This window comes from Emys orbicularis, chromosome 8 (genome assembly GCF_028017835.1).
Source record: "Emys orbicularis isolate rEmyOrb1 chromosome 8, rEmyOrb1.hap1, whole genome shotgun sequence".
In the NCBI taxonomy this organism is placed as follows: Eukaryota; Metazoa; Chordata; order Testudines; family Emydidae; genus Emys; species Emys orbicularis.
This window is the reverse complement of record NC_088690.1, coordinates 79,509,651-79,536,325: the sequence shown is the minus strand read 5'-3', so window position 1 is coordinate 79,536,325 and position 26,675 is coordinate 79,509,651.

Here is a 26,675-nt window from a genome sequence, read left to right as displayed (position 1 = left end):
AGTTTACAGTACAAGGGTATGTTTAAATGGCGATACAAAACCCGCACAGCACCGAGTCTCAGAGCCCGGATCAGCCAACTCAGGCAGCGGGGTCTAGAAAATAACAGTGTAGACTTTCAGGCTTGGGCTGGAGCCTGGGCTCTGAGACCCTCCCCTCTCACAGGGTCTCAGAGCCCGCCCAAACATCTGCACTGTAATTTTACAGCCCCTCAGCCTGAGTCAGCTGATCCAGGCCAGTGTAGATGTGCCCTGAGGGGTGTAGACATATCCTTGAGATGTAATTTCCAGCTTGGCTAGACATACGTGCCCTAGCACTGATTGAGCTAGTGCACTAAAAATAGAATGGGCTGGGCTAGCAACCGGAGTATGCACCTTGACTCTCAGACAGGCTCGTATTCAGGGCAGCTGGCCCATGCCTCCACCACCTGTGCCGCTGCAGCTACACCACTATTTTTAGTGCACTAGCTTGATCAGAGCTAGTGTGGTATTGTCTACCCACGCTGGGAATTACAGCCCTGGCTCCAGTGTGGGCATACCCTTCTGAAACAAGTCCAACGATGGAGAGTACAGAGAGGTGAAGTGAGTCGCCTAAGGGCACAGGCAGAGCTGAGAATAAGAACCCTGGTGTCGCAAATCCTAATCTGGGGCCCTACTCACTAGACCATACTGTTGTAGGAGCAGCAGCGATCTGTATGCTATGTATTACCTGTATGCTCAAAAGGTCTGTTACACTTCCCCCCGCTTTTGTCTCCTCTACCTCTTTGAATACCTGTGAAGTGGCTTTCCCCCTCCCTCCTGGAATGGTTGTGGGATGAATGGGCTGCTTGAACAGCTGGAAGATCAGAAGAGCTCCCAGGTAGACAAGCTGTCTGGAACTCTAATTAGGCAGTGATCACACACCCAAGGCATGGACACTGTTTGAGGTGGAGTGTGACCAACCAGACGCGGCAAAGTCATCTCTAGTCACAGGCCATGACACTCTGATTAGGCAGCGCTCACACACCGAATGCATGGACACTGCATGGACACTGTCTGAGGTGGAGTGTGACCAACCAGACACGGCCAAGTCATCTCTAGTCGCAGGCCATGAGGAGCAGGTCCTTAAAAGGGGAAGAGGCCATGTGCTCAGCAGTGCACTCACAAGCTTGTACCTCCCGTGAAGGCCCTTCGCCTGGGCCGCCTGGCCAGTGGTTTGCTGTGTTGCATTCCATCGTGCCTTGGGAAGACTTACCTTCATCGTACCGTCCATCGCTGTTCTGTGGAACACTTACCTTGAAGGATCCTGACATCTCCAGTGCCGTGCCTGTCCTGGGAGTGTGGGTATGAGAGTGTGAGTGTGACACCCCCCCTTTCTTTTGAGCTTAGCTATCAGTATAATAAACATGCTGCTTTCTGCCAAACTCTGGTGGGTCATTAGTCCTGCCTAAGCTTACTACCTGGCCCAATTTCAGGTAACACATACTGCTTTGCCTGGGGGGCCACCAGCACACAGGAGAAGTCAAGGGGCATGAGACAGCCTAACTGAGTGGATTAGGCACTGAACTGGGAGGTTGGAGCCCTGGGTTCTGTCCATTACTCCACTGCTGGGTCATGAGAAGTCAGTTAGGGCCTCATTTTCCCCACCTCTAAAATCGGGCTAAAGATACTCAGCCCGCTTTGTGAGACACCCTGGGACAAATTCTAAGGACTATTACTGTGGATCTAAACTTTGTGGCTTGTTCCCGCCCCTGCTCTGAGAGAATGGCTGGAAATCCTAGCTGATGGTGTGATCAGGAGAGAAGCAGCTCAGGGGCCTTTTCCTGCTGAGACTCATTTGCTGAAAATCTATGAACACCAGTCTCATTTTCTCTTACCACAGCTGCAATCTAAGGCTCTGTAGGAGCCTGGTGTTGATTTCTGCCTTCCCTGAAACTGGGAACCAAGTACCTGATTGATAATTTCCTGTGCTCCCTTCAGAGTGCAACACTGGGTCCTCAGCCTTGGGACTCTGCCTTGTATTCCAGCGCAAGTCTAGCAGAGAGTTAACTCCCTGCTTGCTGAAAAACAAGTATCTAGGGGTTCAGTATCTAGGGGTTCCTTTTCACAAATACAATACAGAACTGGCTCAAGCCCCCACCCAGTGACCTAGGACAATTACACACCACCCCCTGGGCGCCTCTAAGAGGCAATACTTCCCCTTTCGCAAACACAGAGTCTGAGTGCAGCAAAAACATTTAATAAAAGGAGGGAAGTAACTCTGCATTCATTTGGGAAAACACTGCAACTATGGTTCATAAACATAACCCATGAGCAAAAGACCCATCCCCAAGTCATTTGGGCAGTGTCCTTTTCCCCTCAGGTTCTTAAGTCCAACAACCCAAAAGTCCCTTTAACGTGCCCCTCCCTTCTCTGCACCCCACTCACAGTTGCTGCCCTTGGCCAGTGCAGCCCCAGAGTTCAGAGGTTCATCCGCGGAGTTCAACTCCCACCCTGAGTGGAAGGTGGAGTAAGGATGCACCTTACATGCTGCACTGCTCAGGCACTTGCTTGTCACCCCGCCGGCCAGTTGCCGCACATCTCTGCGGAGCTCTGCTCTGGCCCTCTCCACCAGCCGCCCTGCTGGCCGCTTGCCATGCCTCTCTACCAGCCGCCCTGCTGGCCACCCCTCTCCACCAGCCATCCTGCTGGCCACTTGCCACACCTTGCTCTGCCAGCCTCCCTGGGGCCATTCCCAGCTGCCCGTGCCTCTCCACCAGCCGCCTGGCTGGCCACTCACCAAGATGCCTTCAGGGCTCACACCACCACATACAAGTGCCTGTCCCCACCTTCTCTCAAGTCATTGGGCTTTGGAACCCATGTCCCCTGCCTAGCGAGTGCCATTCAGTTGAGTGTGAGTCCCTCCATCGGGTTATGCGAGCTACAGTTCTTCTGCCCTCGATTCACACAACAAGGATAACAACCCTTTATTACTCCTGCCCCAATAATAAGGAGACTGGGGATCCAACACCAGCCACAAGTGATCATTTGGGCAAGCAATCCTATCATGCTGAGCACCTAGGCAGGGTGGATGTGTCCATGCAAATGAGATCAGCTCCTGAAGTCCTTTTCCACAGCTCACCACTATATGTCAGGGGAGAGCTCATTCAGACTCTGCTTATACAAGAAGTTTAATTGGAAAGGCCCAATTAAAGTTTAGTCAAATCTGACCTTTTCCTGCAAAAAGTTTGTTTTGATGACTCTATTGTCAAAAATGTCCCCACCAGCTCTGTTCCCCATGGGAGCTAGGTATCGTGTTCGTAGGGTATCTGGAACAAGGGTTGGAACCTGCAGTCTTAGAGGGGTCACAGGCAAGGTGGGATTGCAATGTTCACTGGGAAGCACATTCTAACCAGCTCTTGCATGTGAGGGGAAGGCTCGGTCCTGGGCACATGCAGAATACACCCCACTGGGTCCTTATGCAGTAGCTGTCATCCGTCAGCATCAGGACAACAGGCTTGTTCAGGATGCAGGGAGACCGTGAGCAGCAGAGCCCACACAGAACTGCTGGTGACCTCTAGGATGCTGTATGGAATCTGGGAGACACTTTATGACATTGTTGATACCAATATTATAAAATTGCAAGGAATCTGACCAGATAAGCCATGTAAGGTATCTGTGAAAATGTTATGATTTGCCAAGTATAATCTTGTTTATATATGTATATATGTTATATCTGTATTTCCAAGCTTCTGCTGTGTTTCTGGGAGACACCCCCAGACAGATTGGCATCAGCACTGCCTAGCCTGTTCAATGACCCATCAAGGGTCATCAGCTGTACAATGAACCCATTGAAAGGAGCCAGGGGTACACCTTATGACTCAGCAAGACATGTAGGGCATGCCTATGGACAGAACTCTAAGGCTTTTCCATGCCATGTGCTGTGAAACTTGTGTATGGGACAAATGAAGTACCAGCCACATGGCAAAAATAATATAAAAGGCAGCTGCATCATCTCCATTTGGTCTTCAATCCTGCTTCTTACCTCTGGAGTAACTTTTCTATAAACTGAAGCTCTAAACAAAGGACTGAATGACCCATCCAGAAGGACTTTCAAGCCAGCAAACCCACCAATACTGCTTAGAACCTGATCTATGGACTTTGAAGTCTCTATATGTATGTGAGTGCTTTATCATTTAACAACTCTATTCTTGTTCTTTCTTTTTTCCTTATAATAAACCTTTAGTTTTAGACAGTAAAGAATTGGCTGGCAGCGTGGTATTTTTGGTAAGATCCAAACTAATATTGAGTTGGTAATGTGGCTGACCCTTTGGGGTCAGAAGAACATTTGTGAGAAGCGTTTTTAAATAACTTCTCACTGTACTGGACCTAGGTGCCGATTGGGAGTCAGAGACCTGGAATGCAATTAAGGGGGCTGTGTGATTCTTTTTTTTTATTTTTAAGCTTCTTGATAACCAGTGTGGGGGATCAGAAGCACAGTTTGAGACTGGTTGGTGAGTTTAACTTCAGTGTTAACCACCAGTTTGGGGAGTGTTTGCTCTCCCTTTTGCAGCCTGCCCTGACCGTGGCATTTTCAGTGAGGGCTGCCCCAGGAACCCTGGGTCACATTTACTGGGTCACAATCTCAAACCAGCTCTGACATCCAAACCCATCCAGTCTCTTTCCCTGTTCAGCTCTGGCTTTGTTCTGTCTGAGCTTTAGAGAGAGGAGCATTTACTGGAGGGAACGAACTCTGGTGGCAGTCAGCTAGCGAAGGCAATTTAGGTCATGGATCCAGATGCATAGCCAGGGGAGTGTGTGATGACAATAGCTGCCAACTATTCCATTTCCAAGGCAAATAATACAAGGGGTTAAAGGGCACCTCTGCCTTCTGTCCCGCACTGACTAGCAGAGCTCAAGATGGCAGCCTGTCCCTGGTTAGCACAGCCTCGGGGCATGACGTGTGCCTTGATCCTGGAATAAGGACAGAATGATCCTGAGAGATTATTCCCTTCTCGGACTTGCATTGACTTCCATATAAACTAAGGTTGCAGAGTACCTGGCAGGACTGGATCTTCCATATCAAATCCTGTGGGAAAGTGATCCCTTGCAGCAAGTGTTAGGGACTCTCTCACTGCACTCCAGCTCATGCCTTCTGCTGATAGTTCCTTGGAACAGGCTGGAAAATCCAAAAAGCAGCCAGGGAATAAACAAACAAAAGATGACCAGAGGCCCGGCTCTCCATGGCCCTGCACCCTGCATTGGCATTTATCACAGCGCAGAGCGAATGCACAGTGCTGCCTTTCTGATTTGCCCACCTCAAATGGACATCAGTGGAAGACAGGATTGTCAGGAGTAGTATTTATTTTATGGTGGCACCTAGAGGCCCCAAGCAGGGATTGGAGCCCCATTGTGCCAGGTGCTGAACAAACATACACCAAAAAGAGGGCACCTGCCCTGTTCACATGACAGATGCATTTCCGAAGACAGAGTGAAGAGAGTAGTAAAGACAGTCAACTCTTCAGGGCAGGGACTCTCTCTTAACATATGCACGTACAGTGCCGAGCATAGCTGGAGCGTCTAGGTGCTCCTGTAATAGAAATAATAAATAATGGGTGTAAAGGCTTTAGAGGCTCAAGGAAATGCTGACCTAGTGTATGTTTTCCTCCCTCATAAAATGCATGTGATGAAAATTGAGTGGTGCAATGCATTGCATGGTTGGAAGAACATGCGGGTCAGGTCTGGGTTTTTAGCGATAGCAGTGGATTTAGAAATTAAGCACAGCATGTAGGCAACTCCAAGATGGACTTCAAGAGATATCGTCTGTGTGCAGCAAAAGCTCAGATGCTAAGCTCTGTGTCAGGAAGAGGTGGCACAGAATTGACTTATGAAAGGATGTGTCAGGCTTGGTCAGAAAGTAGGCAGCCCCACCCAGCTGGATGCTGTGATTCCAGCTGAAATGGTGATGAACTTTCCAGTCTCATCAGTCCAGGAAGTTGAGAGAATAGCCGAGATGGCAGATAATGATTGCTAGACACAATACCGTTGCAGCTGAGAGTATTAAATAGTGTGATGCTCTAGGAGCTGTATTAACATCTTGCTGGACAGCAAGCTCAGAGCAAGACATGTGTCTGGGATTTCTCAGATACCTGAAATGGGGAGATTTCTTTGGCAAGGGAACATAGTAAAAGGGGATGGTAGATGGACCATTTTGAACTTTACCATGTTCAGGATGCTGGGTTCAATCTGACTGACTGGGGAAGAGAGGAGAACCTCAAAAGACTTGGAGTAGAGATGGACTCAAAGCAACACCTCAAATGTAAACACCATATCCCAGTCTCTGTAGCCGGTTGAAGGTAACTAGCTTCTATGGTAAGGGGTGCAATGTTAATCCTATGGATAATAGGATAGATAGAATGGACCAAACTAAAACCCTGGATCTGAACATTCCCAACTTGGGGAAAGTTGGGTTCCATATCCAAACTTCACGTTCATGCTGCTCTCAATTATGGAGGTTCATGGTGACTTGGCTAGGTCCTCAAAGCCTCCCTGGTCAGCAAGCCTAGGATGGACATCTCACCAGAACAGGCTCCCTCATGAGATTTTTAATACTTTATGTCTCCATTTGGGCCAAACATATCCTGAGAGGAGCCTTTCCCACTCTATTTCCAGGGTGAGCTGGAATCCAGAAGTGCAAATAAACACATTTCTAGAGCAATACGTATCTAGGCATCTTCGAACCTCCCTAGAGGCGGGTTGCTGCTCAGGCTGAGTTCTGGGTGAAGGCCCAAGTTGGTTCTTCTTCTACCTAAGTCAAATTTCCTATTGCTCTTTTCATTGAAGGCCTTCCTCCAGTAGCGCCATGGCAAAGCCTCAGGATGGGGCACCATCCTAGCTCACCGACTGTGGGTTAAATAATCCCCCAACCCCTAGCTTTGCCTCCAGATATCTTGCTACCAACTTCTCATTGGTCCTGACAAATCTGGCTTCTGAAGGAGTGCTCTTGCCTACTGCCACAATAAGAGGAGTGACTCTCTCTCCAGATGGTTGTAAAGGTTAACGAGGAATTTATTCAGAGCTACACACAAGTCAGATTGTCTTTTTCTAGATGGAATAAAAAACAACCACATAATTTCAAACCCACACACCCAGCGCAAGATTCCAGTGTGGCTTGGTTGCTACGGACGACCATAGAATGCCAAGCTGTCACGCAGTGCTCTGAGACATCACATTCCCTGGCATCACACTTGGATCCCTGCATTCGGCGGGGTAAGGGGGTGAAGCATACTTCCGTTCTCTGAACACTATCCCCGCACTGCTTAGAATGCAGTGGAACTTCCGCTAGCCCCTCCCCCCTGATGAGCTGGCTAGTTGAACATGTTCCTATGGCCTCGAATTGGAAGGAATCAGAACTGCTCAACAGTGTGTCAAAGGCCCTATATTGCTAACGCCTAATGGAAATTTTCTTTTGCTCAAAGAGCCGAGGCCTGCATTTGGGAGCAGGACAGCTGGAGTTGCATCCTCACCGGAGCTGAGAAGCGCCAAGTGGGATTCAGCATTGTGACAACCACATAGGTGGCCATAGATCAATGGGTTTTGCTTAGTGTTTAATGAGCCTGAAATTGTTTTAAACAAAATACACCAGAAACAGGAGAATAAGTGATGGAACTTGAAAATCCTATTCGAGGGTGTAAGCCCACGTCCTTACCTCTCAGGCACCTGCTCATGCCTGGACATGGCATCGTAGGAGACTTCACCCCTCGTCCGTAACCCTTCTCGGTGACCACTTCCTTGGCTGTGTGTCTTTGCCCAACTCTGGATTTTCTGTTCCGCAGCATGCCAGCCAAGTCATGCAACAGTTCCCTCCCCTTCCGGGGTAACAAAACGTCCAACTTAAAGTCCAAACCAAATGCCTAAACTTACAGTTTTTCTGCCCCTCTCAGGCCCAAGTGAAGTCCTCTGCTTCTTTGCCTCTTCTCCTGGCTCCTGCAGAGCTTCTTTTATCTTACTTCAACCTCAGCAGGATTCCTCATCTGCTCCCTGGGGGTGACTCAGCCTGACTTCTTCAGGCTCTTCCCAGAGGGAAACCCCCCTTGTTCTTCCCTGAGCTCCAGCTCTAGTTAAGTAGTTCTCTCCCTGCTCCACCACAACTGGGGTCCCTCTTTTTAATTAAGCCCCATTACCAGCTAGGGCTACTAATTAGCCCTGATGTTGCCTATTCATCAGTTAAGCAGAGGGAGGACAGCTGCTAAAGGCTGAGTCCAGCTTGCCTCAAAGGGCCAGTCAACCTGTGGCAGGGGGACAAATTATGTTGGGATACAAATTCCTAATATCATTGAGGGATGCTGCATTTATCATTCAAATGAAAGAATCATTTCCATGTTGCCTTCAATCCCTAGATGGCAAAAGGCTTTACAAAGACGAGTAACACAGACCCGCCATGTGCCAGCCAGAGGCTGGAGAGAACTGTACATGGTGCAGTAGGAATATGCAGCTTGGGGAAGAGACCCTGGGTTTTGATTAATTTACAAGTCCTCTGATGACCTTCCCCAGCCTCCATCTTTCTCAAGGTATCAGCTGTCATTGCCATAGCAACTGAAACCAAAACCAGTGCTCCATTCGTAAGCAGCTCTTTGCTAGGCGTCACTGCTGGATGTGGGACTGTCTGTATTCAAGCCCCCCTAGCTCTGAGCAGAAAGGCTGGCCAGGGTCTCAGACCCATGGCCAACCCCTCGGGGTAACCCTTTGGTTTTACATAATAATAATGAATGAATGCTTAGCACTTACACGTCTCATCCAACAGGTGCTCCTCTGGTAACACAGTGCCCCTATCGTCCTGCTGGGGAATTGGTTTGGTGCTGGCCCAGACCCAGAGATAAGACTCCCTGATACATATCTGTTACTTCTCTTAGAGGTGCCCCCAGCCTTGTTTGGCTTGTGAGGTCTCATGGAGTGGGGCAGGCAGTTCCCACCTGCAGTTTATATAGTCACAGGGCCCTGCAGAATGGAAGCAACAACAGAAACACAGGAGGGGAATTATCAAAAACACTGGTATTGGCTTTAACCCTTTGAAGTCAGTGAGCATTTTATCATTGACATTGAGGAGAGCAGAGCTGGGCCAATGCTGAGCATTGCTGAAAATCCCACTGGTGAGCTCTTCCAGCCCAGCCAATTATATTGCACCTCTCCCAGATCCAATGTAACCTTCTCCCACTTTGCTTCCTTATTGCCCTCCTCTCCTCTCCGCTTTTCCCACGCTACCTGCTGTGCACATGGAACCCTGGTCTCTGTTCCCAGAAACTCCACCCTGTCCTCAATCCCTCCCAAACACACACGCCCCATCACCAAGTAACCACGTAGTTCTCTGAGCACAACCCTGGTCCCTCTTTACCCCGCCCCCCGCTGCTTGTTGTGGTCACATCTCAGCCCTTTGGGGCCAGGACCAGGACCATGTCTTTGATTTGCTCTGAAAAATCATCCAGCACATTTTTGGGGCCACTATCTCAATACATGTGTATAGAGCCAAATCTCTGCAGATGTAAACTGGAGTGGTCCATTAAGGTCAATGGGTTTGCATCAATTTACATCAGCAAGCAGAGCTTTTGGAACATACTATCCAGCCCCCTGCAGAGGATCCACCAGTCCCCTCTGATGTCTGGCAGTAAACTCAGTACTATGAGCCCCAAGGAGGTTGCTGTAGGTGGTTCAAGCACGGGGCTCTAGCACTCCTGGGGTTCCCATAAACACTTGCACCCTGGGAAGAACTGGGGCTGGCTTTCCTAGGGCTGCCAGGACTAAAAGGTGCCATCATCCCAGGCACAATGTATTTATATTCCTATTCCAGCCTCTAGGAGGCTAGTACAGGGGAATAATGATCACTGGGTCTCCTAATACCACTGTCCTGGTCTCCTGGGTCCAAGCTTGGCCTCGAGAGGCTAGCCCAAGCTGCTGCCAAGGCTGCACCATCCACACTGCTATTTTTATGTGCTAACCTGAGCTGAGCTAGCCTGAGTTTGTCTCCTTGCGCTGGGAATCACAACTCTCAGCTGCAGGGTAGGTATACCCCCAAGAGGTCTGGGTTTTCACAGGTCCTTTCTCAGTGATCAATCGGCAAGCTCCAGTTTACATGCCTGGCTGTCCCCAGTGCACTGTGACCATGAATTTCACATTCATATGGAGTTATTTTCTAAGACTCCCCCGCCCCCCAAACTCAGAAAGGACAGCTCCACACACACACACAAAGAGCACATGAGGTCATTGCCTAAATACAGTGACTCAGTCTTTGGGGCTTGGCTCCGACGAGATCAGCCCAATAAACTTTCCCTGCAACTTTTAATACAGTAAACTTCTTAGAGTTCAAGACAGAAATGTGATCAGATATGGAAAGGTCACCCACTCTATTACTTCCACCGCAAAAAAATGTTACACTCAAATGAGAGACCAACATGGTAATAAAAGGACCGCAGGACAAGTTGGCAGCTGTCAATCATTTCACACTTGCTTGACAGCTTTCCTCCTGGCAGCCATAGCTTTAGATGCTGGTCAGCTGGAGATACCTTGTATTTCCACTCTCTCCCCCTGCCCCTGCTGCCCCCCAAACTCTACAGAGCTCTGATGGGACTTTTGAAAGGGAAATACTGCCACATCTTATCAGCTGACAGGCTGAGCCATCCTGTTGAAACTCATATTTACGAATGTGAAGTAAACACAAGGCTAGTGGAATTTGAAAACTATAAATTAAGGTGCTGACTCAGGGCTGGCTATCAGCAACATCATTCGTCATTGGCCTCTTTGCCCTTCTGGAAAGATTTTTCAAGGTTTTTTTAATGCAAGTCCAACCTAAGAACCAGAGGGCCTGATCCTCCGTTTCCTAGTCAGTTACGCTAATGCCAAATGAGTGCAGAGGGGGCGAAATGCATCCCCTGATCTGATTAGGTAGCATTTTACACCCCATATAACCACAGCCGCCATATGTCACAGATATGCCGCACAGTCTTCACACTGACTCTGGGGATGCTTGCCTTCAATTGACCTCTTGAACTGCCTTTCTACACGCAGCCCTTCATAAAACTCCCTCTCCCCACACAGCCAACTGCTAACACAACATCCACAGCTGCTAGCATTGAGGGGAAAATAACCTGGTAAAGAGGTGTGTGCCAAAGGCCAAAAGGCAGGCAGAATTCACCTTCCAGTGAGTGGGTCTGTGGTAATGGTGAGCGTGGGGGTATGAGAAGAGGGTACGCGCTGTTCAGTGGCTGAACTTTTCATTTCCTTATGTCAGGGGGTTTGTGTCTGGAGCGCAAAGCAACACTAATGGCTTCACAATGAGGATTTGTGTGCAGACCCCAGAGCTAGAATAATATAACTCTGCTCCTCTATAGGGAAAGGGGGAAAGCCAGCTCCAGCCAGCCTCATTTACATGAATGAGAATGTTGCTTACCCATAGTTCCACACATTGTGCTTTGTTGCGGTCAGGGCTGGCGCAACCCATTAGGCGACAATTTGGGGGGCGGCGACCGCGGCCGTATTTCGGCCGCGGGACCTTCCGCCACCTCTGTGGGGGGTGGCATTTCGGGGCGGGACCTTCTGCTGCCTAGGGCGGCAGAAAAGCTGGTAGCGCTCCTGGTTGCGGTCGTTGGAATTGGTCTATGGTCTAATTGCATAAATGATTCAGGAAGAAGCATAGGATTCATACAGGCTGTGCCCTGGCATGAGTGGATCACTCTGAGCAGACACCTAGTGGACTATTTGGGAATGGGCTTCAGGCCGAACCAGAAGAGAATAGAGGGCTTTGTCCTAGAGACCAGGAACTTGGTGCAGAGAACTTTTGTTTTGCTGTGGGTTCTGCTGGGGATTCTGTGCGATGGGACTGGCAGCAACTGTGCAGAGCTGACTTTGCAGCATGGTCTGTCTGGACCAGTAGTGCAGAGCTGAGTTCACAACTGGACCAGTAATGGCAGCAGAGGCCTGGTTTCACCGTGCCCGGGGGGCGGGGAAGATGGCCACAATGCTGACTTTGCAGTGAAGCTAAGTTCTGGATCTCACCAAACTGGACAATGAATGCCCATAGGCTTGGTCACCGCTCCTAGAGGGTTTTGCTCTCACTCTCTCTCTAGTTATCGTGTTCCAGTTTGTTCCCCCTTCCCTCCGCCCAGTGAAAGGTATTTGTGGTTCCATATTCCCAAAGTCTCCTGAGTGCTTGAGAGTGGGGGGAAAGTGCCTGGAGCTGTGAGATTCTATTTTAATTTCACATGGCCAGAAGTAGCAGTACAGCTCTGGGTGGGGGATGGTTTGATTGATGTTTGAGAAGGACCCTGTCACAAGGTCCATTCACCACTAGTGGCACCTCCTCCTGGTTGCTCTGGGGATTAGCTCTGGCCAGGCATTGTGCCCTCCTCTGGTGCTGTCTCTCCCATCGTCCTCTCACACCCTCTGCAACTCAGGGTGTTCCCTCTTCGTGACTTGGCCCTCTGACGGTCACTGAGAGCGTTTCCCCTTCTGGGGGGTAGCAAGGTCTTTCCAGAACAAATCGTCCCAAGAAATCCTCTGTCCTTTGCCTGGTCTATGCCACGTCCCCAGTGGCAGGCAGAGGAACCTGGGCCCACCCTCTATTCCGGGTTCCAGCTCAGGGACCCTCTAGTCAGCAGCAAAGGTCTGCACTCCTCTTCCTTGCTGCTTTTCCCCTGAGCCTTCTCCTACCAGTGGCTTCCTCCCTTTCTGGGTTTGCCAGTCTCCCACCTCCCTCCTCCCAGGGAGCAGCTGTGGACTACCTTCTATAGTTTCAAACACACCTCCCAGGGAGTAAGTGTAGCCTACCTCCCCATAGCCTCTTTCTGCTGCCAATTTCCTGCCTTTATAAGTCCAGCCTGGCTGGTTCCTCCCCAGCTGGGCTCAGTCCAGGGATTCCTTAGTCACCTGATTCCTCTCAGCTGTGGCCTGTTGTGTTAATTAGCCCCCTTCTTCATCTTCATTAGCCCTTTCAGAGGAAGTGTGGGGTGAGCACCCCATCACAGACCCAGAGACAGATTGAACCCAGCCCTAGCTGCTGTCTGTGGCACCAGGCAGAAGGGTTACATAGCTATTAATAGAAATAAAGTTGGGTACCACAATGCAGTGACTCCCACCATCCCGCTCTCCCACATACAAGTACAGGAAATAAATGACCTTCCCTCACCATATTATTAAGCTGCCCTTGGATTTAAATCTTGAGAATTCAAGGCCTCCCTTAGCATCTCACAGCATCAGGTCCTAAGATTCTCCAGCTTTATCTAGCGGGTTTTTCAGAGCTGCTAAACGAATTCAGATGGCCAATTCCTGTTGGGAACTTGACAAGTGAATGACCTTAGGCAGCTTTATAAATCTCAGCTAAAGCATACAACAGCATGACTGTTTTCTGTGCAGCTACCTGTCTGTTAAATACGGGAGTCCCACGGGGTTACCTGGAGAACAAGCTGTTAGTTATTCTTAATAATAATTCCACTCTGTATAAAATACGATTCTAAAATCTGATTATTATTTGTTTTGGGGTCCTTAAATTAAAAACACGTGCCTATTTTTAAGCATTGATGTGCAGCATAATACAAAATCTGGCAATGGTGGGGAGTTTTTTGGTGGGTTTTTTTTTTTTTTTTTGGTTTTTGTTTTCCTGATCCTGTCCTGTTACCCAAATTGTTTTGGCTTAAAACGTTAGTTCCCCCAGGCACTTGTTATTCTGCAAACCTTGAGATGCCAACTGAACAGCTTCCAGGAGCTCTGATGTCTCTCTTTCTATTTTTTTTTTTTAAATACTGTGCATCACTTCATTCCATCCACTTTCTGGAACAAGTCCCTGGAGAGTATTGATTCTGTGTAGCATCTGCTCACTGTTGATGGCAGTTTCTTCAGTGCAAGTTTTCGGTCTTTATGGCTAGGGTCACGTTAAATGCCTTTCAATTTCAGTCCATGATACACCTTCTAGGTAAGTGAAATTCCTCAGTGCTCCGTTAGCCTTCCTCTGTCTTCAAGACTATCAGCTCTGAGGGAAATATGCCCTTGATCCAGGGCTTAATTCCCCGTGTTCCACACACGGATCAAGGGTAGCATACGGCCCTTGTGATTAGATTTATTAACCTACTGTGAGATTTCAGACCAAGGTCACAAACATACACAGATCATACATCTGTGTATGGTAGGTGCCCCGTAAACACATAAAGAGGCAATCACATGCAAATTCTCACTCTCATTGGCTTCCCATTTGGATCCCGATCTGTGCACATTTATCCCTGAGTCACAATGAAGGACCATTCTCTACTCCCATTCTACACATGGAATTTACAAGGATGTCAGTGGGGATTTTCTACAGAGGCAGAGGGTTGGAAAGGACAAGTCACCTGTCCTTTAACCTCACCCATCGCTCTGACTGTGCTAGGCAAGAGCTGCCCTAGGGTTAAAGATATCTACATGTCCCGTATTGATTTGAGAAAAATGTAACCCAAACCATTCACATGGGTTAGAAGATCCCAGCTACTAGCATCTCTCCAAGTCTGCTCCATTAAAGTCAATCGCAAATCTCCCATTGACTTCAGTCATACCCATAGGGATTTGCAGCTCATAAATTAGATGCATCACAGAACTGCACACTGTGCCTAAGATATCCCACGATCCGTCCTCCCTGCTGATCCATGTCGGCTTGCGTCCCCTACCTGCAGGAGAATTCTGGTCTTTATTTCCTCTCTGATTTGCAGTCACTTTATCAGTCCGGGAACACACACATGACAAATAAAAGCCATCTGTATTCCAGATGGCACAACAGCCATGATCTCAGCAGAGGCATCAGTAATCTGGCTCTATAAAAAGCAAAAAGTAATATCTTGAGCACTTTACAGTATCTGCCCTGTCTGCTGAGGCTGCTCCTCCACCAAAATCCTCTCCTTTTTAGAGCAAACTCCATTTGTTTCCCTGGAAGAGCAAACAGACTGTGACTAGCAGCTCCGAGCTGTATTTAAACAAGTCATCCTTGCAATTGTCTGTTGCTTTGATTTTTGTCACTCTTGCATAACCAAGGCTTAGCATGCTGTGGTTTGCTTGGGCTGCAGACACAGCCTTAAATAGACAGGCCTCTGTGCTTTCCTCTGCAGGAATGAGCCAGGCAGAGGATTGCAGACTCTGCTAATGCAATTTGGCAGACATTCTTCCTGGTCCATTTATCAGGGAAGGGAGGGTCAGCCTCTCCTCTTGAAGTCACTGTGGGTTCTGCCCACAAGTCCTCCAACCTCTGCACAGACCTTGGGAGGCGCTGCCAGCCATAGAGTCATCCATGCAGCAGCCCTGGGCTTTTATACTACCTCGCATCTCCCCTGCCAGCAGGTGTCCCCCAGTGCCTCATCAGGAGGGGCTTCAGTCTGAGAGGGAGGAGCAATGCAAATCAGTGTTGACAGGGGCAGGGTTAGCTGGGCCTGATTTGGGTGGAGAGCAGCTGGCCCAGTACATTTTGGGTGAAATCCTGACTCTACTGGGAGTTCAGCCATTGACTTAAGGATCTGTCTCTTTCTCTGGGCCCCTCCTTGGCAGAATGAGAGGTTGGTTGGAGCCAGGACAGGATTCTGCTCACACTGGTGGAGTTAAACACCCTGTGCAATGAGCCTTACTGATAAGCAGAACAGTAAATACACTGACCGTCTGTTCCATGAAGGAGCCAACACACAGAGCAGGGCTTCCCTCAGCCTACATCCCAAGGAAAGGGAAGAGGTGGCGCTTGATCCACAGACACACACACACTGATCTCCTCTCCCCTCCAACACTTTCCTGTCCCAGCTCCTCAGAGCATATTCACCCCCACTGCCACTGGCAGGCTGTATCTGGTCTAGGAATATGCAAGATGTTTTTTTTGCAGTGTCTGGGCTATCAAGCCAGCACTTTCCCCCCAGCATGAAGTACATGCTGTGATGGGTTGGATCACAGAAACCCCCTTTGGGACTGCCACCTGATGTGCTTTGACTAGCTCTGAGTCTGTTTTCCCTGCCAGCTTAGGACTTCAGTGCCCTGCCTGGTTTGAGCCAGACACGCTTGCCTGCTACAAACCCAGACCCAGGTCTGAACCACGTCCCCCAATAGCTGCAGGCTTAACTGAAAACAGCTTAAGAAGTGTTCCTGTCTCTAACACTCAGATGCCCAACTCCCAATGGGGTCCAAACCCCAAATAAATCCGTTTGACCCTGTATAAAGTTTATACAGGATAAACTCATAAACACTATAACACTGATAGAGAGATATGCACAGCTGTTTGCCCCCTCCACCCCCTAGGTATTAATACATACTTTGGGTTAATTAATAAGTAAAAAGTGATTTTATTAAATACAAAAAGTAGGATTTAAGTGGTTCCAAGTAATAACAGACAGAACAAAGTGAATTACCAAGCAAAATAAAATAAAACACGCAAGTCTAAACCTAATACTGTAAGAAAGTGATTACAGATGAAAATCTCTCCCAGAGATGTTTCAATAAGTTTCTTTCACAGACTGGATGCCTTCCTAGTCTGGGCACAATCCTTTCCCCTGGTACAGCCCTTGTTCCAGCTCAGGTGGTAGCTAGGGGATTTCTCTTGATTGCAGCCCCTTTTGTTCTGTTCCACCCACTTATATATCTTTTGCATAAGGCAGGAATCCTTTGTCCCTCTCTGGGTTCCCACCCCCTCCTTCTCAATGGAAAAGCACCGGGTTAAAAATGGATTCCAGTTCAGGTGACATGATCACATGTCACTGTAAGACTTCATTACCCACGTGCCAGCACACATGTATACAGGAAGACTTACAAGTAAACAGAGCCTTCTACAGACAATTTTCCTGGTTAATGGGAAGCCATCAAGATTCCAAACCACCATTAATGGCCCACACTTTGCATAATTACAATAGGTCCTCAGAGTTATATTTCATATTTCTAGTTTCAGATACAAGAATGATACATTCATACAAATAGGATGAACACACTCAGTAGATTATAAACTTTGTGATGATACCTTACAAGAAACCTTTTGCATGAAGCATATTCCAGTTACATTATACTCACACTCATTAGCATATTTTCATAAAATCATATAGGGTGCAACGTCACACACGCCAAAGAAGCATTGTCCCCTCTATCTTCCTTGTAAAAAACTGATTCCCCGGCACTGGATTTGAGGCAGGCTTGCAATAGGGACATTCTTCTTTTGCAGTAGACTGTATGAGCAAAAGAGAGGCCCAGCTGTAGTCATTACACTAGTGCGGTCATTTGCACCAGTGCAAAGAGAGCCGGGACTTCAAAATGCCACCGAATGAGAATGGGCAATCAAACCCCAGGTCTCTGTTGGGCAGAGAGTGAGACATGGAAACATCTGCACTGAGAAGTGATTCCTCCCCCATACCCGCAGCATAAAACAAACCAAGGATTAAGTAAAAAGCGACAAAGAGTCCTGTGGAACCTTATAGACTAACAGACGTATTGGAGCATAAGCTTTCATGGGTGAATACCCACTTCGTCAGATGCACGGATTAAGGAAATGCTACACTAGCCCCATGCCCACCTCTCCCCACACGTTCCAGGGATGGATTGGAACACAGCCGGATAATTCAGAGTTCAGATGGTGACCCCCTTCTTGCCTCCCCTGGCTGCCAAGGCTCAGAGTAGCTCAGACACTGTTCTCAGTGCACGTGAGGCCCATTGGTGTCAGTGGGTTTGCACGTGTGCAGCTGAGCACTGCACATGGCCCAATGAGCGGAACCTCCCACAGTCACTTGAGATCCTCCCGGCTCATGCATGGAGCACCTAAAGCAAAGCTGTGAGCATCAGCTTCTAACTCAGCCTCATTCACAGGCAGGAAGCTTACCTCTTCCCGGAGGCCAGTTCTACCAGCACATGCTCTTCCCCCATTGCAGGGAGGAGTGGTATTTCTGTGTCTTCCTCCTCCTGGAGGTGGAGCTGGCAGTCAGCACTCAATGTTTTGCATGAGGCTTTGAATGGATCTGAATGCCCATCACATGGTGCCCACTCTGTGTCATGCTGGGGAGGCAGCGTGGGTGCTAGAGGGAAAAGGAGTCTGAAGGGTGGTTGAAATAGCAAGGGACTGGTGCCAACCTATCCCCCCAAAGGAAAATCTCTCTTCACCTTCTGTTCTTGCAATGCTGCATTTGGAGACAACGCTTTTTATGGCATGGCTTGTGGGAGGAGGAAAAAGGAGAGCCAGGCAGACAAATCCAACCCACCCATGAGTGTCGGGTTAATACTCTAGAAAAGGGAAGCATTAGAAAGTGGTGGCTCAAGCCCATCTCTGATTTAAATCCCTAACTCCAAATGCCATCCCCCGGCTCCCACATTTTGGAAGAGTTGGGAAACCAACCCCAGACCAGATCCCTGTTTGGGGTATGGCTCTTATCCTTATAAGGAGTGAAAACACAGCCCAGCATCTGACCACTCGAGACACTGGAATGCTGAAAATTTGGAGTCAGATCAACATGTTGCAGGTTGAGACCCACTCTGAGAAAAGCAACTGAAAGGCACAGAAAGAAACAGGAACTAAAAATACCCCAAAGAAAACATCTCTACCTGGGGGTGTTAGTGAGATAGCCAAGCAGAAGAATGCTGAGCAGCCTAAAATGAATGAGACTAATGCAATGGGAGCAGGACTGTTATAAGCAGGTGAGTGAGAGGTCAGGAGCCATTACACATGGCTACACAATAATGGAGCCAGTTTGATTCGTACTTTCACCAAAGTATGTTGAATCATTCATTGTGAACAACTTAGCATGAAGCAGCATGGTCTAGTGGATAGGGCATGAGTCAGATGACCAGGCTCTGTAACTGACTTCAGGCCCGGCACCTCGCCCCTCTGTGCCTCTCTTTCTTCCGCCCCCTTTATCTGTCTTGTCCATGATAAGATTTCTGGGGTAAGGACTGTTTCTCACTGTGTTTATACCATGCCTAGCACAACCTCAATGGGAGTGGCTAGTCACTACTGTAATCTAAATTAACTGGCTTTTATTTGTACTTGTTTTACCAAGTTGACCCCGATTCCTGCAAATGGACTTGTGACTCCCAAGAGTCACATATGTGAAAAGAATTCAGTCAAGCGGATGTTTGTGAAACGTTTGCTTCCCCTATTCGTCACAGGTGGTATGTGAGTGGCAAGCTAAGTCACATGATATTGTTTCTGCTCTCTGACTGGAGGACAGAAACTTTTATACAAGTTCTGATGAATACAAGTGACTAATACTCCTAACTGCATACCACAAGCCTGGTCTGGGCACAGTCACTCCCAGATCTTTGCAAATAGTGAATAAAACTGGGTGTGAACCTGGTTGCAAATGAACTTTTGAAAACCCTGTTTTTGCAGGATTCTACCTGTCTGCTGCTTAGTGGATTGTTATTAATAATTATTTGTATAAGGGCTTGTCTACACTACCGCGTGGGGTCGATCTAAGATACACAACTTCAGCTATGTGAATAGCGTAGCTGAAGTCGACATACTTAGATCTACTTACCGCGGTGTTTTCACTGTGGTAAGTCGACAGCCGGCGCTCTCCCTTCGACTCCGCTTGTGCTCCTCGTTCTGGTGGAGTACCAGAGTCGACGGGAGAGCGCTCAGCGGTCGATTTATCGCATCTATACTAGACGTGATAAATTGACCCCCAATGGATCGATCACTGCCCGCCAATCCAGCGGGTAGTGTAGACAAGCCCTTAGTGTAGGGGAAAGAGGCTCCAACTGAGATTGAGAGCTAGGTGAAATGTTTTCACCAAATAGTAAATTCTTCAAAAAATGTTTTTCCTGGGGCACTACAACTATCTGTAAACCAGATCCAAGTTGGCAAATAGTTTCCCCTGGAAAAAGTGGACTTTTTCCTCAGAAGGTCAACATGGTTCATTTTGAAGTGACATGTTTTGACTTTGTTTTGAAGTGACATTTTGTTTTGAAATTGAACTATAGTAAAACAAAAAGGGGTAAAAAACACCCCAAAGTGAAAACCAAAAAAGATTGGTTTGGTGTTTTTAGTTTTGGGGGTGTTTTTCCACTGAAAAGGATTTTGTTTGTTTGCTTTGTTGAGAAAAAACAAAGAAACTAGTTTTGCTTTGAAACAACCCCAATTTTTTTTTTCTGGTTCAGCCCCCAAAAATGGAAAAATCTGTTTTCACTAAGCCCTGCTGAGCTCTGAGCCCCACTATACTGGATGCTGCACCCAGGGAAAGGTGGTCCCTGTCTTGTACAGCTTATAGTCCAAACAGAGAAGACAGTCAAAGGGTGGAAGAGGAAAACACAGAGGCACAGGGAGCTGACATGACTTGCCCAAGGTCACGTATCATGTCAGTGATAGAGTTATCAAGTCTCTTGATTCCCAATCTAGTGTGTTACCCCCTGGAATGCAGTCTTCTAATCATTATGTAAGGTACGCCCAGAAGTTACCTTCCAGTGTAGGGCAACCTACAAAGTCTTCTAAGATTCTTGATGTGGACCATACAATCATGGTAATAGACAGCAGACTATATTAATCTTGATATCACTAAGGGGACAGGGTGTAACACAATATCTTAATTTGATATGGCTGAGTGTAGTGGGGTGGTCACCCCGCTCTGGTCCAGAGGGGTTAAAAACAGCCCTGGGAGGGGGCTGTGGCTGGAGAAAGCAGCTTGAAGGCTGAGCTGATTGGGGGAAGTGGCTGCAGCTGGGGCCACACCCCAAACAGACTCAGCTGGCCCTATAAAGGCCAGGGCAGCCAGGAGCTCAGACACAGTCTCTCTCTGCACTCAGAGAGAGAAGGGCTTGGCTGCAGGGAGCTTGAGACAGGGTACCTGAGTGGAGCAGGGCTGGGGAAAGGCAGAGGAGCTGGGGAGCTCCAGCCTGGAAAGCCCCAGGCTGCGGCCTAGCATTGGGCCAAAGGTACTGGGGGTTGCAGAGGGCAGCCCAGAGGTAGGCCAAGGCAGCAGGTCCAAACCCAACCTTGCCTGTGATGAGTGGCTGATACTGCAGTCTGCCCCAGGGAGTGGGGCTAGATGGTGACTGGCAGTAGCCTTATTCTGGGGCGAGGTGGGGTTAGTGGGTGGGGGTTCCCCTGGGAGGGAAGACCCAGCGTGTGTGGGTACTGCCAGGGGGCAGCACCCAGAGCAAGGGGCACCGGGGTCTTGGGAGGGACACGGGGGCCAGAAGGGACAAGGCGGATCACCGGCCTGCAGAGGGCGCTCCGGAGGCTGGATCGAGCTAATTCCCGAAGCAACCAGCAGGAGGTGCCGCAGGGGTGAGTCCGACCCCTTACACTGAGTTAGCTAAGGACATTACTGGGGTGATTATCTAACCTGAACTATATACCTAGTGTATTTGTAGAGAACCAGCAGGACAAAGGGGCTGTTCAATGTTAGATCGTTCAGTGGCCTTACTCTTAAAAAGAGAAGTCCTTTTGTCGATTCACATTTCATAGCCAAGTGGTTCCTTCTCTGCTGGAGGCTCTAGTGCAGCCAATAAGGAATTTCTACTCACGAGAAGTTACGGAAAAGTCAATTTGGATCTATATAAATTATTAATTTTAATCACATGGAGAAATAATAGACTGTGCCGTACGCTAGCCTGAGCTCGTCAGATAGCGAGTGACCTTGAGGAGGTTAATGGCTAAAGTAACTCACACTGTACGTATGTACGGCATATTACAGCTCCCCAGCAGCCACACAATAGTTACAGAGGAGAAAAGATTTCTGCCCCACTAGTGGTTATTTATAATGATCTACAAAAAGAAAAACAAATATTGGGATGAAATGTTTCATGCCTGCTCTCTCCCCAGAAGTGATTTTTGGGGGGGAAATTTTCTTTGGGGCATAGTCTGCCACCATTAGATACGTGGAATGGCTCTTGGAAGTCAGTGGAGCTACTTGCCAGGAATAACACTGGCAGAATCTGCCCCTTACGAGTCTGTTCAGCCATTTCAGAATTATCCTAATGTGAGTTTTAGCAACAAAGCTTCTCTTACTTGTAAAGACGTTGAGTGACATCCACTGAACCCAATGGCAAAACTCCCATTGACTCACCAGTCAGCATGCCCCCTTCTGGCTGGGAGCAGCATTGCAGGACCTTTCCTCTCAGTCTCCTCCTTCAGCCCCTGTGGTGGTCTGGTTCTTCCAGTGACGCAGCCCTCTGGCCAGGTGACATACAGTATCACCCCCTCTAGGGCAGTGGCTTTCAAACTGCAGGTCGTGACCCAGTACTGGATCGCGGAATGTAAGGCACTGGGTCGTGGCGGCTCTGGTCAGCACCACTGACCGGGCCGTTAAAAGTCCCGTCAGCGGTGCTGCCTGGCTAAGGCAGGCTAGTCCCTACCTGTTCTGACACCACGCTGCGCCCCGGAAGTGACCAACAGCAGGTCCGGCTCCTAGGCGGGAGTCCGCAGGGCTCCGCACGCTGCCCCCACCCCAAGCAGCAATGGGAGCTGGGGGGAGGGGGCAGTGCCTGTGGGCAAGAGCCGCGCGGAGTCGCTTGCACGCCTCCGCCTAGGAGCCAGACCTGCTACTGGCCGCTTCCAGGGTGCAGCGCGGTCCACGGTGCCAGGACAGGCAGGAAGCCTGCCTCTGCTCCCCTGCTGCGCCGCTGACTGGGAGCCACCCGAGGTAAGCCCGAGACCCAACCCCACGGCCCAATCCCCTGCCCCAGCCCTGAGCCCCCCCAAACCCAGAGCCCCTTCTTGCACCCCAAACGCCTCATCTCTGGCCCCACCCCAGAGCCTGCACCCCCAGCCCAGAGCCCTGATCCCCTCCCACACCCCAACCCCCAGCCCAGAGCCCCCTCCCACACCCTGAACTCCTCATTCCCAGCCCCACCCTGCAGGCATCACCCCCTCCTGCACTCCAATCCTCTGCCCCAGCCCTGAGCCCCTCCCACACTCCAAACCCCTCATCCCCAGCTCCACTGGGTCGCGGGCATCAACAATTTTCTTCAACTAGGTCACCAGAAAAAATGTTTGGTTGGAGCGGGACAGGATTCTGCTCACACTGATGGAGTTGTCAGTGTCTCAGATAAACAGTGTCTATCACAATATTGGTCATCGATTCTACCCCTTCTGGATTCCTCTCCAAGCCCACTCTACTTTCAGAGGAGCAAGTTGCCCCCCCAGGCTTCTCTCAAGCAGCACACAAAAAGCCTTCAACAAAACCAAACCAACTTGAGCCACTGCTGCCCATCCTAGGCTTGATCTTGTAGTCAGTCAGGGGTCTCACCAGCTCTTTGGAAGACCTGGAGCCTTGCCCCTGCTTCAGGGCCAGCTTCACATGCGGTTCCTTCCCCAGAAAGAGGGAATGCTAGAGCCTTTTTCTCCCAGGTCTTTCTTCTTCTTCTCCACTCCTTCCTTTATGAAGTAGCCCCAGCTGCTCCCCAGCCACGTCTAACAAGACATTGAATCTGACACCCCTCCAGGTACAACAACTGAGCTCTCGGACTATGGTTAACCCCTTGTCAATGTGGGGTTTACACAACCCATCACACCCGGATTCAGGAAAGCAACCCTCTTTAGGAAACCACGTGGGCTTGTGCTTAAAGTTAACCATGAGCTCAAATGCTTTCCTGAATCAGGACCATAGTTTGCACAAACAAATTTAACCTAAATCATGTGGTGTTGTTTCTGCTCCCGGAATGCTTGACTAAAGTTTTTTAAAAAGTAGAATAACCAGCTAGTAACAAATAGTGAATAAAGAATATCAGATAACAAAATCATCCAAAGCACAGGACTTGGTGGTGATGGGGAACTTCAACTACTCAGACATCTGTTGGGGAAATAACACAGCAGGGCACAGATTATCCAACAAGTTCTTGGAATGTATTAGAGACCATTTTTTATTTCAGAAGGTGGAGAAAGCTACTAAGGGAGAGGCTGTTCTAGATTTCATTTTGACAAATAGGGAGGAACTGGTTGACAATTTGAAAGTGGAAGGCAGCTTGGGTGAAAGTGATCATGAAATGATAGAGTTCATGATTCTACGGAATGGTAGGAGGGAGAACAGCAAAATAAAGATAATGGATTTCAAGGAGGCAGACGTTAGCAAACTCAGGGAATTGGTAGTGTGACAGACCCAGACCAGTGGGGTACAGGAGTCTGGTAGAAGGCAAATATACTGGTCACTGGATGAGTAGTTTTCTGTTCCCTGAGTGACCAGAGCAGGGGCTGCACTAGAGTAATCAGGAACCTGCTAGAACCAGTTAAGGCAGGCAGGCTAATTAGGACACCTGGAGCCAATTAAGAAGCTGCTAGAATCAATTAAGGCAGGCTAATCAGGGCACCTGGGGTTTAAAAGGAGCTCACTTCAGTTTGTGGTGCGAGTGTGAGGAGCTGGGAGCAAGAGGCGCAAGGAGCTGAGAGGGTGAGGGTGTGCTGCTGGAGGACTGAGGAGCACAAGCGTTATCAGACACCAGGAGGAAGGTCCTGTGGTGAGAATAAGGAAGGTGTTTGGAGGAGGCCATGGGGAAGTAGCCCAGGGAGTTGTAGCTGTCATGCAGCTGTTACAGGAGGCACTATAGACAGCTGCAGTCCACCGGGCCCTGGGCTGGAACCCGGAGTAGAGGGCATGCCCGGGTTCCCCCCAAACCTCCCAATTGTCCTGGTCTGTGGGTTCTTCCAAAGGGGAAGGTCTCTGGGCTGTTCCCCAACCCACATGGTGAATCACTGAGGCAAGAAAATCTGCCAATAAGCGCAGGACCCACCAAGATAGAGGAGGAACTTTGTCACACTGGTGTCAGGGGTGGGATTTTGGGGTGCACAGAGCGGCGGAAGAAGGAGGGTGATTTAAAAAAAAAAAAACAACAACAACAAAAAAGGAGAGGGTTTATTTATTTTTTTCCCCCACCACAATGGATGACGTAGTGCAGGCACTGATACAAGCTACGGTGACCCAGCAGGAGGCTACCCGTGTCCAGGCAGCCGCCCAACAGGAGGCAGTGCGGCTGCAGCAAGAGACTAATCGCCTGCTGATGGACCAGGCTGCTCAAGACCGAGCTATGTTGCGGGAACTGGTAAACCAGGTAAAGTCCCTTACAGAGCTGAATCGCGGCCATGATGGGACACGGCTCATACGGGCCAGCCATTGGCTGCAGAAAATGACACGGGAGGATGATGTAGAGGCATACCTTCTGGCCTTTGAGAGGACAGCCCTACGGGAGGCCTGGCCTCGAGATCGGTGGTCTGGCATCCTTGCCCCATTCCTGTGTGGGGAGGCCCAGAAGGCCTATCATGATCTGCCTGAACAGGCTGTGGCAGACTACCCCCAGCTGAAAGCAGAGATCCTGGCCAGATCTGGGGTAACGACAGCAATGCGGGCCCAGCAGTATCACGGTTGGAGGTACCAGGAAGACAAAACCCCGCGGTCCCAATTGTATGACCTCATCCATCTCACACAAAAGTGGTTGCAAACAGAGTCCCGGAGTCCGGAAGAGATACTAGCGGTTCTGGTCATCGACCGATACATGAGGGGACTACCACCAGACCTTCGTGCCTGGGTAAGCCAGAACGAACCCTCCACCTATGATGAGGTTGTCGCCCTGGTAGAGAGGCGAAGGACAGCGAGGGAGCTGACCCGACCAGTTAAGGAAGAGGCACCCCGGGTTAAACTAGCAGCACCAAGCCCTAAAGTTCGGGTGACTGGGCCACCAGGAGGGCCCAGGTGGAAAAAGAGAGAGGCTGAAGGCCCATCAGAGGCCACAAAGAGTCGGAGCACTGAGGGAGAAGAGGATCGTGATGTTAGACTGCCCAAACCAAGAGACCGGGGAACGCCTAGGGTTCCATACAGATGTTATGCCTGCGGGGAGTGGGGACACATAGCTGCACAGTGTCCCAATGCTGAGGAGCCTATGCAGTGTAACCTGGAGAACTGGGCAGATCCATGCTCCCTAATGCATCTTGTGGGGGGTCTCACTAACCCCACATAGGTATACCAGACCAGTGAAACTAAATGGGGTAGGGACCATGGCACTGGTTGATTCGGGGAGTGCTATCACGCTTATCTCAGGGAAGCTCGTGAAGCATAGTCAGCTGCTGCAGGCTAAACGTACGGGGATGACCTGTGTCCATGGGACAGTTAGTTATTACCCCACCATTCCAGTAAAAATCGAGATCCAAGGGAACACTACTGAGGTAGCAGCAGGTGTAGTCCCTAAACTCCCATACCCGGTGCTCATAGGGAGGGACTTCCCAGGGTTTGGAAACTTACTCCCAGTAGGGGGATTGGAGAAAGATGGGGACCCTAAAATTGGTGAGGCATCCACAGCAGACTGTCAACCCCCAATCTTCTCTGAAATATCCCCAGATTTGTTCTCCACTCCCAGACAGGGTAGAAAGACAAAAAGGGAAAGAAGGGCAGCTAAGGCCTTGGGAACCCAAATACTGACCCAAAGCCAGAGGGTCGCTCTTGTAGGTAGGCGGACCCGCGCAGCTGAAAAGGAGGCCACGCAGGAGGGAGAAGCACCTGAGTCTGACCCCCACCCTAATACTTCTGAACCAGTAGAGGCAACAGAGACTGGGCCCCTAGATCTTGGGCAGATTAGCCCTGGGAGAGGAAATTTTGGATGGGACCAGGCAGAAGACCCAAGGTATGACAACATTAGGAAGGAGGTGACTGAAATAGATGGAGTCCCCGTGGAAGGGAAACCCCAGGGACCAGGACCCTACTTCATAATGAAGAAGGATCTCTTATACCGGGTTGCACCAGTACAGGGGCAGAAGGTACAGCAGATCCTAGTACCTCAAA